The sequence below is a fragment of the Schistocerca nitens genome, chromosome 2 (genome assembly GCF_023898315.1).
Source record: "Schistocerca nitens isolate TAMUIC-IGC-003100 chromosome 2, iqSchNite1.1, whole genome shotgun sequence".
Taxonomy (NCBI): Eukaryota; Metazoa; Arthropoda; class Insecta; order Orthoptera; family Acrididae; genus Schistocerca; species Schistocerca nitens.
In genome coordinates this window covers 317,113,912-317,126,941 of record NC_064615.1, presented here as the reverse complement: position 1 = coordinate 317,126,941, position 13,030 = coordinate 317,113,912, and positions in this window count along the sequence as shown.

Genomic DNA, 13,030 nt, shown 5'->3' with positions numbered 1-13,030 from the left:
GCTGGAATGCGTAAGTAGCCTTCGATCGTCCTTTGATCGCGCCATTGGCGGTTGATATTTGTAAAAGGTGTGTACGTTCAATTTATGTTGATTTTTTAAATATAGAAATTGTTAAAATTATTACCTGTAATAATTTATTGCTAGCTTGCCCCAGATTTCATTCCACATTCTTAGTCGTTTACAGAATATTAGGAATTTTTCATGACGCAGAGCCGTGCGGCGATTGGGGAACCGCTGCCGCGGCAAATTCAAATTAAATGGAATGAAAGCAGTTTTCCCACAATGTAGCGGGTAGGTAACGGCACGTTAAAATTATCTCTTTCAGCTTCCTCGAGACTTCAGAGGGAAATTGTGGATTTTATTATTTCATTTTCAGGTGGACATGGGCAGCTGCTATTATGTTATCAGTTTGCTAACTAATTCATGAGTGATAAAGTTTTACTTTTGTGTGATCAAAGACTGCTGTGCAAAGGCTGTCCTGGCTAATAATATAATAATTTTTTTTTTTTTTTTTTGTTAGTCGTGGCAGTTAATAGTCTTCATATATTAAAAAAAATCCACTGCAGCGTTTACATTTCGTGAACATAACATACTGTAACTTCAGTACAGGCAATAAGAGTAATTTTCTGTGCATTAAAGATATGAAAGTAGCGAAGGGCATTTTTTTTTTCATAATTAGTTACAGTAATGATACCATGTTCCATACCTAACAAGTCAGATCAGTGTTATATAAAAATAGTTTGCAAATTAAAGATCGTACGTCCACAGCAGGAAATCTTTCAGTGTTGTGCGTATCCCCACATAATAGGTCAAAGTGCATAAAGTTAAAATATTTTCAACTGCAGAAACTAATAGTGAAAATCGTATTTTATCTGTCGTGTTCGCAACAATAAGCAATATAAAATTAATTAAAATATTACGCCATATAAACTGCATATAGAGTAAAAAGGGTGTGCGGTGGGGATTACGCGACAGTTAACGATTGCAGAGAGGGTCGATATCACTGCCGCGTACTCTTTTTAGGCTCATAGAAACGTTGACGAAGCTCGTCAAAGGTATGCTACTCTATTCTCCGGCAACGACCATCTGCAACGACGTTTTGCCGTATTGTCCACCTGTTTACTGAAACAGGAAGTGTTCAACCTAGAGAAAGAGTCCGACCGCGGCCTGTGACAAACGAAAATAACACAGTGAATATTTTAGCTGCGGTTGCTGCATATCCTCGTACTAGTTCTCGGCAAATTGCACGAGGTTCAGGAATTTCGCAAAGAAGTGTTCTACATATACTGTATGCACACAAATGGCGTCCATGTCATTTATCGCTGCATCAAGAACTGCATTGTGACGATTTTCTCAATTGCCTGAAGTTCTGTAACTGGATACAGGAACAACTGGCAGTCAAAGATAATTTCATTTCACAGATACTTTTCTCCTATGAATCAAATTTTACGAATCGTGATCAGGTGAATCGACGTACGACGCGTTATTGGTCAGTGGAGAACCCCCATTGGGTAAGGCAAGTTGAACATCAACGCCAATTCAGTGTCAACGTTTGGTGCGGTATTTTAGGTACACAGGTAATTGGCCCATACTTTATAGAAGGTAATCTGACTCGTCAAATGTACAGCGACATTGTGGATAATGTTATACCCATACTAATGGACGATGTTCCACTTCAAACGAGACTGGATATTTGGTTTCAACACGATGGATGCCCAGCGCATTATTCATGACTAGCTCGAGAAGTTTTGAATCTAAATTATCCGGGTTGATGGATTGGACGAGAAGGTCCTCAAACGTGGCCCGCATGTTCACCCGATTTGACTGCTGCCGATTTTTTCTGTGGGATGGCTAAAAGAGAGAGTTTACGTGGATGTACCAATAACCCCCGAAGACATGCGGCAGCGAATTCGCAATGAATGTGCAAACATTAGCGCAGAGACACTAGTACATGTTGGATTGTCGTTCAGACACAAGAGGTGCAATGTGCATTAGAAACGACGGAGAACATTTCGAACATTTGCTGCACTGAAACACTTGTGAGAGGCAAGGGGACTCACAGTAATCAAGCACCCCGAAATAGTGAGAGGCAAGGGGACCCACCAAAATCAAACACCCAAAAGGAACACATTACTACTACGTCCACGTCTTTGTTGCTGGGTAGCGCTGAATGTAGTCTAAGCATGCATTGCGGGATGGTAGGTGGTCTCACGTGATAGCGTTTTCCCAAATCTCAAATAATGTACTTTGATTTACGTAATCGGATGTGTATTACCGATTTGCAACAGTTGCCACCTCATTTTTATGGTTGCCGATTACAGCGCCACCTATCCTGAAACGAAAGAAATGTTTCGTACAAAAGTTACATATTTTTTCGTGGAGAATCCAAATCTGCAATAAAAAATAGGGGTTCCTATTTAAGGGGGGTAGGACGTCAAACGGGCCGACTTGGGGCAGGAGAGGCACCACAGGCCATTTTATTTTCTACTGTCTATACTTTTACAAATAAATTCATAAAACTTTGTTAGCATCACCAGGAAGGATTCAGGATTCACACTCGTAGCAGTGGAAGTGCAAAAACATAACAAAATAAAATTTTTTTTAGATATGAAATGTCATCATTTTTTCACTTACTGTTGGCTGCATTTGTTGCTATAGGTACATTTTTCTTAACAAGTAAGAGAGATTCTTTTATGAATTTTGCACAGCATACAAACCATACTTACAGGTGTATGAAACTCTAGAATTTTCCAAATCTATTAAAAACAGTGGTAAAAATTGAGATAATTAACTACAAAATTTGATTTTTTTCTAAACATAAAGTTTAAAACGTAACAGCTCATTCATTTTTTCATAAATTAAATAGATTCTAGAGTTTCAGACACCTGTAAGTATGGTTTGTATGCTGTGCAAAATTCATCGAACAGTCTCTCTTACTTATGAAGAAAAGTGTACCTACAGCAAGAAATGCAATCAATAGTAAGTGAAAAAAATGATGAAATTTCACATGTAAAAAAATTATTTTGTCATGTTTTTGAACTTCCGCTGCTACGAGTGTGAATCCTGAATCCTTCCTGGTCATGCTCACAAAGTTTTATGAATTTATTTGAAAAAGTATAGACAGTGGAAATTAAAATGTCCTGTGGTGCCTCTCCTGCTCCAAGTCGGCCCGTTTGACGTCCTACCCCCCTTAAGAGTTCAAAGTCACCCCTCTCTACCACCCCCGGGGACGGTACATGTTCTCGTTTTCTCCATGATAATTCTTAAGTACCTTTTTTATACTTAGTTCTTGAGTAATCAGTCAACAAGTCACTTGTTCTTTTTCGTGCGAGTCTTGCCTTGACGTACACTGCATCTAAAAGACGTCCTGTATTAATTGCCGAACGAACGAATAAAGACCTTGTCATTTCAGCATTGGAGATATACCGGGTGATTAATTGCCGAACGAACGAATAAAGACCTTGTCATCTCAGCATTGGAGATATACCGGGTGATCAAAAAGTCAGTATAAATTTGAAAATTTAATAAACCACGGAATAATGTAGATAGAGAGGTAAAAATTGACACACATGCTTGGAATTACATGGGGTTTTATTAGAACAAAAAAAAATTGCTAGACGCGTGAAAGATCTCTTGCGCGCGTCGTTTGGTGATGATCGTGTGCTCAGCCGCCACTTTCGTCATGCTTGGCCTCCCAGGTCCCCAAACTTCAGTCCGTGCGGTTATTGGCTTTGGGGTTACCTGAAGTCGCAAGTGTATCGTGATCGACTGACATCTCTAGGGATGCTGAAAGACAACATCCGACGTCAATGCCTCACCGTAACTCCAGACATGTTTTACAGTGCTGTTCACAATATTATTCCTCGACTATAGCTGTTGCTGAGGAATGATGGTGGACATATTGAGCATTTCCTGTAAAGAACATCATCTTTGATTTGTCTTATTTTGTTATGCTAATTATTGCTATTCTGATCAGATGAAGCGCCATCTGTCGGACATTTTTTGAACTTTTGTATTTTTTTGGTTCTAATAAAACCCCATGTCATTTCAAGCATGTGTGTCAGTTTGTACCTCTCTATCTACATTATTCTGTGATTTAATCAGTTTTCAAATTTATACTAACTTTTTGATCACCCGGTAGTTGTTATTTACTGCTAACTAGCAGGCTAATCGGTCGGACGGGCCAGTACCTAGCCCTACAGCCAAAACTCGTCATGGCACTTAGTGTGATAACACTTCTGGAGTATCACTTACGATAACTGAGTTTAACTTACAATCGTTAGGGATTTTATCGTCTCTAATAACATGTTTTTTTTAATATTTGTTGTATGGTGGTATTGGTTTACACGTGGACTGAATGCCATAAAGGGCATTGTTCTTTGGTAGTCTCTGCTGATTCCCAGTGTGTGTAGTCAAACGACTGTACTGCTGAGGGTTTAGAGGAACTGTGACACAAGTATGCTATGTTGGTTGCACACAGTCAGGTATGGCCTACACATTGGAATTCAGGGGTCGCCCGCTTTTTGTGTTGTCAAGTGTACTGCAAATGGTATACAGTGATAATCGTGGGAGTATTCGTCTCAAAAGGATGCTGACTTGAAATGTAATTTTCAAAACTGGAAATCACTTTTGATCAAGCAATGAATATTGACTCACTGGTACAGACGAACGTTCGCAAGGTAAGTTACCGTACAACCTTATGTCACGGATATTCTTTCCTTTGATGTGTTAATCAGAGGCTTTCCTCTGTACTTCGAATTTTGCAGTCGTCTATTTGAAGGAAGCTAGCTCAGAAACAAATGGAATATATTGCTTTCAATTAGACTTCGGCAAGTATGCCTTGTTCTTTGAATATCGCTCCAGTCAGCTAATGGATCCACATTCTGCAGTGCGGCCTCGTCCTATGTACTGTACATGTGTGCACTCACTAAAACTGTATGTCCACCTGGAGGGTAGAAGTGTCATCTCTCAGGATCGCTCACTCCAAACTTGATACTCTCAACATTCTTAAAACGCCACCTGCGCCTCCACAGGGCTCAAAATCACACCACAAAATTGTTCTAACATCTGTGCCTTTCAGACAGTCAACCTTGGGAGTAAAAGCTGGAATTTTCATTGACCATTTCCTACTCTCACTAATAGCATTCCTTATGAAAGCTATGATTTCTCCCAGGATTTTTCAAGAGCTTATTTCCAACAGGTGCCAGTGAACTTCTGTCATCAACAGCAATTTTCTAGCCTATAAGCCAGCGCCATAGCCCTTTATCGCAACCCATTTAGAAGGATTACGAGAAGAGCGGCCCAATATCTTTAGGCTGGACAAAACCGTAAACTATCTTTGGGTACCACAATAGTCAGTGCAGCCAGAAATGATATGTTATAAAGGTCAATTGGATGGAAATGTAGAACTCAGCAACATCCTTGGTGCCGTTCAAGAGGAGTAAGCTATGAGCTAGCACTGTGTTTCACTCTCTCCCTTCTCTCATCATAATACAACACAAACGTTATAACACACTACACACAGTGATTATAGTCACCTACAAGTAACATAAATCCTTAAGACATAGCCGACTTACTGTGAGGAAATGGGCCATTGTGCCTGAAGGAAGAAAACTCTTTCCCACTGGATGGCGAAATCTTCCAACTCAATATGCCCCATCCAAAAACGCAATGTGACTCTTTCTTTCCATGTGAAGGTAAGCGTACTGTGACTTTCGGTTCCAGTATCCGACTGAATTTCATAAAACACAGAAAATAGAGAAAAATACAGTGCATATATAGCAGACAACTCACATGAGGTGTAATTACGGTGAGAGGGAGTTTATGCAAGTCACTCCTGCGGTACCAGAGCTCGAGGCTTGGCCATGGCCGGTCTATGGCCCCACACTTCCAACATGCATACACAGCACGCTGCAGCGGCAGGTGTGACCCTATGGTCCACAGCTCTGTGAGGCACCAGCTGTGCTCATCAGACCTCCTGGCGACGAGGAACTCTGTATCCAATGGGAGCGACGTTCCATTAAACAATTCGAAATCGTCTGGCGTGCCATCTTCCAACAAGACTAGCGTGAATGCCGAAACTAGCTGCCACAATGAGTCCTGCCCCTGGTGTACAAAGACGTAACAAATTTATTAAAATCTCTAAACTGAAATATGTTAAATATCATAACTACAGTGTAAAAACAGATTCTTGTTGACCATAGCAAAAAAATCATTCTTTGGGCATGCCTCTGGAACATCATCATTTTCTCTTCCAACATTTCAGCTACGAATCTTATAGCCATTGTCAAGACTGGTCATAGACTTACTTCTGAATGTGAAAGTGTGCCTATACTTACTCTTCGAAACGCCAAAATCACGTAACTCAGAGGCAAAAAAAACATAAAAACCATTCAACGATAAATCCTTAGGCCTGCGCCCACTTCTGCCAGCAAGGTTGCACGAGAAGCGATCTCCGATCGCGGGACATGTGATCAGCATGTCGTCAATCCCTCCAATCGTTATTGTCAGTAGGTAAATACCGTTGACGTCGCGGTATCTTTATTCAAGTAGCTCCTCATTTGGCCTCATGAGGTGACAAAAGTCATGGGATACCTCCTAATATCATATCGGACCTCCTTACGCCCAGCGTAGTTCAGCATCTTGACATGGCATGGACGCAGCAAGTCGTTGGAAGTCCCCTGCGGAAACACTGAGCCATAGCTGCCTCAGAAGCAGTCCATAATCGTGAAAGTGCTGGTGCATGATGTGCACGAAATGACCTCTCGTTATGTCCCATAAACGTTCTTTGAGATTCACAGAGGGCGATCCGGGTGGCCTAATCATTCACGTTTTTAATTGTCCAGAATGTGCTTCAAACTGGTAACGAGGCGCAGAGTCTTCCTCAAAAATTTCATCATTGCTTGAAAACATGAAGTCCATGAAAGGCTGCAAATGATCTCCAAGTACCCAAACATAAACATTTCCAGTCAATTATCGGTTGAGTTGAGCAAGAGGACCCAGTCCATCCCACGTAGACACAGCCCACATAAATATGGAGCCACCACCAACTTGCACAGTGCCTTGTTGACAATTTGGATCCGTGGCCTCAATGGGTCTGTGTCTCACTCGAAAACTACGATCAGCTACTAGCAATTGAAATTGGGAATCGATGTTGTGCTGTTAACGAAGGCACTCACAATGGTCGCCTGCTGCCATAGCCCATTAACGCTAAATTTCACCGCACTGTCCTAATGTATACGTTCGTCGTACATCCCACATTGATTTCTGCCGTTATTTCACGCAGTGTTGTTTGTCTGTTAGCACTGACAACACTATGTAAACGCCGCTGCTCTCGGTCGTTAAGTGAAGGCCGTTGGCCACTCTGTCGTCCGTGGTGAGAGGTGAAACCAGAAATTTGGTATTCTCGGCACACTCTTGATACTGTAGATTTCAGAATATTGTGTTCCCTCACGATTTCCTAAATGAAAGTCCTGTGCATCTAGCTCCAACTACCATTCCGCGTTCGAAGTCTTTTAAGTCCCATCGTGCGGCCACAATCATATCTGAAATCTTTTCACATGAATCATCTGTGGATAAATGACGGCTCTGCCAATGCACTGCCCTTTTATAGCTTGTGTATGTGACTCTACCGCCATCTTTATATGTGCATATCGCTATCCCATGATTTTTGTCGCCTTGGCGTAGAATTATTAAAATCTGATTCACAATCACCAATAATTTGGGCTTGTCTAGCAGCTCCGTATTTATTCATGCCCTACATTTGCAATATTTTATCTTCGATATGTAACTTTTATCTCTTACTTCCGCTGGTATGCAGTATGCTATTGCGTTACCCATTTGGCGCTGAAACACATAAGAATCGATACACAACAAGCACAACCAACACCACCGAGGTTGCGGCATCGCAGCACACAGCATTACACTTTTCCTCGTGTATCAGTAGTGCGGTTTAGATGCAAGTACTTTTATGCAGTTTGTCTTTGCAGCTTACAAATCCATTGCAGTGAATGTGAAAACAAAGTAGCTGGCAGGGTACTCTCAGTGGTTATAATTAAAATGAGCCCTAATGAAGAGAGCCCAGCGGATACTGATCACGTGTGGTCTACGGCACTGCATGGGTATTACAAGAAATGCAGAGGAAGACATAAAAAGCACAGGAAAACATAAAAATTTATAATATATGATGGATGTTGAAATTAACGAAATAACTGAATTAAATGTTTTGATATAAATAAGTGGTTAGTTGTCAGTTTTTGTCTAGTAGTGTAATTGTATACACACAACAATTTCAACCCAAAACTTAAGAATTTGTACCCTAAAATGTATGTATAAAGATTGTCTGACACTATTTTGATTTATTTCTAAATCCTTTTAATTTGCAAAGACTGAAAAGTTTGTTTGCTAGAAACCAATAATGAATCAACAATACGTAATCTGATGTTATGTTTGCCACAGGTGAACTGGAATCCTCAACATATCTTTGCATATTGTAGTTTTGGTCACTCAGAGATTAAATATGCACACTTCATACTTAGTCACTGTTCACAGACTCCCACTGACAATGATAGAAAGTTTCTCCAAAATATCGGAAAATGACATAATGATGACCAGGAGTCATGCCCAGTGAACGATGAAATATTATTTTCATCACAACTACATTGCATCAAACAATAAAGAAATTGTATAGGACAGTCCTAAAATATTTACAACGTCGAGGAGTCAATGACTCATAAAATGCAGAGCAAAAGTAGACACTAAGCTACAGAGAAACAGATTCATTAGGCAGGAAGTCACAAAATATAGATTATGACAGTGTATTTAAAAGAGAAGAGAAATACTAGATGATACCAAATGAAAAGTTCATCATCTTACAATATGAATATTACATAGGGCGTCACAGGAAGAATGGTCAATATTCAGGGATATGACACGAATGTTATTTGAAGCAAAAAAACTTCATTTCAACTATTGCAAATAGTTTCCGAGATACAACACATTTAATGTACATTTGTTTTTGGACTAGTGGCACACACGTTTGAGTCTTACCCGCACAATCTCTTTCACGTTTTATTCTTCGTTGCTTTCAACCTCTTTGCCCAGGATGTGTTTCTATTACTGAACTCGCACGTTGTACGCACAGTTGTCCATGGTATGTTGTGAGTGAAAAAGTGCATCAGAAAGAAGCATCGGTTAGCTACGTTTGTACAAGTGCTGGCTAAAATTCCACGCATCTACACTGATGAAGAATGTGCAGATATGATGTATGTTTACAGCTCCTGCGACGGTAGTCCTGCAGCTGTCGAAGAATACCGATGGTGCTTCCCGACAGGTCTAATTTCTTATCATAGAATGTTTACGAGTTTTCAGCACATTTCGTGAAACAGGAATTCTTCCAAGTTCCCATTTTTCTTCAGAATGCGTACTTCAACAACCTGTGCAGAAACAGCAACACAATATTGAAATGGTCCAGCGAGGTCCTATGACCAGCACACTGTGACTTTCTGCACGTATCAGTGTTCTTCAAACACGTCTATAGCGAACATCACATGCAGAAAACTCGTACTCAGTTGACATACAACTTATCCACAATCTTCACATTGGCGCCAATGTCACGCTACATTAATTTTGTCACTGGTTTAATAGCAGTCGTCATATGCTTCCACTAACACTATTCAGTGATGATGCCACGGTTGCACGGAATGGAATCACCAACACACGTAATAAACATCGATAGTTGCAGGAAAATCAACATGCTACAGTGGACACCAATATCCAAGTTCGTTTTTTGATCAATGTTCTGTGCGGCATGATCGGCAACACGTTAATAGGTCCAATCCAGCGAATGATAGGACAGAATTACTTGCATTTTTTGGAAAATTCGTTTGTTGCAAAACTTGAGGACGTTCCTTAGGCCATGTAAACTGCAGTGTACTTCCAGCATGACGGAGCCGCTCTACTTTTTGCCAGATGTCGAAGGGAACAGCTGAACTGCATTTACCAATCCAAACGAGTGGGGTAGCGTACTGCTTAGCACAATGGACTCGCATTCGAGAGGACGACGGTTCAAGCTCGCTTCCGGCCATCCTGATTTAGGTTTTCCGTGATTCCTCTAAATCGCTTAAGGCAAATGCCGAGATGGTTTCTTCGAAAGGGCACGGCCGCTTTCCTTCTCCATCCTTCACTAAATAGAGTTTGTGCTCCGTCTCTAATGGCGTCGTTGTCGGAGGGACGTTAAACACTAGAAATTCCTCCTCCTTACCAGTCCAATCGCTGGAGTGGTCGTGGTAGTACATTTAACTGGCCATCAAGATCGCCAGACCTTACGCCTTTAGATTTTTGTTTAGGTTCAAAAATGGCTCTGAGCACTATGCTTCTTAACTTCTGAGGTCATCAGTCGCCCAGAACTTAGAACTAATTAAACCTAACTAACCTAAGGACATCACACACATCCGTGCCCGAGGCAGGATTCGAACTTGTGACCGTAGCGGTCGCTCGGCTCCAGCACAAATGTAATGAAGCTGACGGTGAGACATTCAAACAGTTATTGTGAACTGCACAACAGCTGTAATGTGACGTGTACGATAATGCTTAGAAGCGAATGCGTTAAAAATACGTATTTTTCAATTGACACTTTGTACAGCGCTTGTTTTAATGTTTACTGCCGGCCGAAGTGGCCGTGCGGTTAAAGGCGCTGCAGTCTGGAACCGCAAGACCGCTACGGTCGCAGGTTCGAATCCTGCCTCGGGCATGGATGTTTGTTATGTCCTTAGGTTAGTTAGGTTTAACTAGTTCTAAGTTCTAGGGGACTAATAACCTCAGCAGTTGAGTCCCATAGTGCTCAGAGCCATTTTTTTTTTTAATGTTTACTAACTGATGTACACACATACATGTGTAAACCTGATAATGAGCTGAATAATACAGAAAATAAAGAACAGTGTTCATTTAATGTGGTCTGTTTCGGAAACCATTCGGAGTAGGACATATGTACACATGAAATTTTGCGCTTCAAATGATCGCTCCTGTCCATATCCGTGAATATTGACTATTCCTCCTGGGACACCCTGTGTAGACGCTTAAAAAAGAGCTATTTATTTAACAAAGGTATTTATGCAAACAACAAAAGTTTTCTCAGATGCGAAGACAGGAAAGAAAGGAAATCTCAAGTGGAGCGAGGTAGCTGCTCGAGAGAATGCAAAAGTTCCTGGCAAACAATAGTACGTTTATGATACAATCTGCTGAATTAAACTAAAATGTTTGGAAATTTCTTCGAGAGAATGTGAGGAGCTATAATGAAAATACAATAACAAAAATATTTTAAAACCATAAGTGTACTATAAAGACAAAAGCGGAAGTTAAACAGCCATTCGTATCCTGCGGAACTATTGCACTTCCTTGCGATTAATTTTCGAACTGTCTTCTGCACATTCTCTCATAGGGAACTCTTACTTCCTAGCGCGGAGTAACGCAGCCTGTCAGTTTGTTTACTCAAGTTGTTTAAGTGTGTGCTGTCGCTCGTGCTGTAACATAGGGTATCACTCACGCTTTGTGGCAGCTTATTATCACCTCGTAGCTGTTCTCTGCGATTTATTATGAGTAGCGGCTTGTACGGTAAAGGTGATTCATCTCACAGACTATGGACATTGATCATGGTACTGCAACAGCAACAGCCGTCGATGCTGTTTACGCTGTAAATATTACTTAACAGGACGCAGTAAATATTAAGTTCAGTACCTAATTGAAATTTGGGAACGTGCCACTAAGGTAGACAAGCAAATACACTGAAGCCTCAGAGAAACTGGTATAGGCATACGTACTCAAATACAGGGTTATGTAAACAGGCAGTATACGGCGCTGCGGTCGGCGACGCTTTTGTAAGACAAGTGTCTGGCGCAGTTGTTAGATCGGTTACTACTGCTGCAATGGCAAGTTCTTAAGATTTAAGTGAGTTTGTACATGGTGTTAAAGTCGGCACACGAGCGATGGGACACAGGATCTCTGAGGTAGCGATGAAGCGGGGATTTTCCCTTACGACCATTTCACGAGGGTACCGTGAATATCAGAAATCCGGTAAAACATCAAATCTCGGACATCGCTGCGGCCAGGAAAAGATCTTGCAAGAACGGGACCATCGACGACTGAGGAAAATCTTTCAATGTGACGGACGTGCAACCCTTCCATAAATTGCTGCAGATTTCAGTGCTGGGCCATCAACAAGTGTCGGTGTGCGAATCATTCAACGAAATATCATGATATGAGCTTTCGGAGCCGACCACCCACTGCTGTACCCTTGATGATTGCAGGACACAAAGCTTTACGCCTCGCCTGGGCCCGTCAACACCGACATTGGACTCTTAATGACTGGAAACATGTTGCCTGACCGGAAGAGTCTCGTTTCAAATTGTATCGAGCGGATGGGTATGGAGACAATCCCATGAATCCAAGGACGCTGCATGTCAGCAGGGGACTGTTCGAGCTCTGGTGGAGGCTCTGTAACGGTGTGGGGCGTGTGCAGTTGGAGTGATATGGAATCCCTGATACGACTCTGACAGTTAACACGTATGTAAGCATCCCGTCTGATCACCTGCATGCATTCATGCTGTTGTGCATACGACGGACTTGGGCAATTGCAGCGGGACAATGCGACATCCCACGTGAGCAGAATTGCTACAGAGTGGCTCAAGAAACACTCTTCTGAGTTGAACTCTTTCAAGTCTGGTGGTACAATTTGTGTACCACATTATGTTGCACCGAGGTTGTACGGTGGTATACATTATTTGTACCACGAATTTGGATGCGTATAACAGCGCATTCTCGTGGTAGATTACTTGAACTACTAGCAGGGCATGTTCTCTGTAGTTCTTAGATGTATGCACCAGATGGCAGTTGTTACTGGGTTCTTGTAGCAGCACCAGTACTTCATATTTCTATGTCAGGTGCGCTCAAGTAGACTGTGGAGACATTGTTTGTGCAACATTGTTATTTGTTACCTGCTAACGGAAGTTTCCAACAAAATTTCTATTGGAATATG